This window comes from Carlito syrichta, unplaced genomic scaffold (assembly GCF_000164805.1).
Source record: "Carlito syrichta isolate Samal-C Ts95f unplaced genomic scaffold, Tarsius_syrichta-2.0.1 Scaffold308013, whole genome shotgun sequence".
Classification (NCBI taxonomy): Eukaryota; Metazoa; Chordata; class Mammalia; order Primates; family Tarsiidae; genus Carlito; species Carlito syrichta.
Genome location: NW_007252109.1, coordinates 79,430 through 80,512, shown reverse-complemented (window position 1 = coordinate 80,512; position 1,083 = coordinate 79,430).

Sequence of the window (1,083 nt, the reverse complement as noted above, 5' to 3'; positions counted from 1 at the left end):
TGTAATTAAATACATCAACAGATGTCAAAACAAAAACCACATGATCATATCACTAGATGCAGAAAAAGCTTTTGATAAAATCCAGCACCCCTTCTTGATAAAAACCCTTGAACATCTAGGCATACGGGGAACATACCTCAAAATAGTAAAAGCCATCTACGAGAAACCCACAGCCAGCATACTCCTAAATGGACAAAAATTGGAACCAATTCCCCTGAAAACTGGAACTAGACAAGGATGCCCACTCTCTCCCCTCCTGTTCAACATAGTATTGGAAGTCCTGGCTAAAGCAATCAGAGAAGAGGAGGCAATCAGAGGTATTCAAATAGGAAAAGAGGAAGTCAAGTTATCTCTCTATGCAGATGATATGATGGTGTACCTTGAAAGCCCAAGAGAATCTGTCAAAGGCCTCCTTACATTGATAAAAGCCTTTGGCAAAATCTCAGGATACAAAATAAATGTACAAAAGACAATCGCATTTCTCTACACCAATAATAAACAAACAGAAACCCAAATAAAAAACACAGTTCCATTCACAATAGCCACAAAAAAAATGAAATACCTTGGCATCTTCCTAACCAGAGACGTGAAAGACCTTTACAATGAAAATTACAAAACACTGCTCAAAGAAATCAAAGCTGACATGAACAAGTGGAAAAATATCCCATGCTCATGGATCGGAAGAATCAACATTGTGAAGATGTCCATCTTACCTAAGGCAATCTACAAATTCAATGCAATACCCATTAAATTACCAACAACATTCTTCTCAGACCTAGAAAAAACAACACAGGAATTCATATGGAAACACAAACGTCCAAGAATAGCCAGAACAATCCTCAGCAAAAAAAACAAAGCACGTGGTATCACAATACCAGATTTCAAACTTTACTATAAAGCTACAATCACCAAAACAGCTTGGTATTGGTACAGGAACAGGCATATAGATCAATGGAACAGAATTGAGATTCCAGAAGCAAAACCTCAATTTCTCAACCAACTCATCTTCGACAAAGCCCCCACCACCTACCAATGGGGAGAGGAGAACCTATTCAGTAAATGGTGCTGGGAAAATTGACTGAC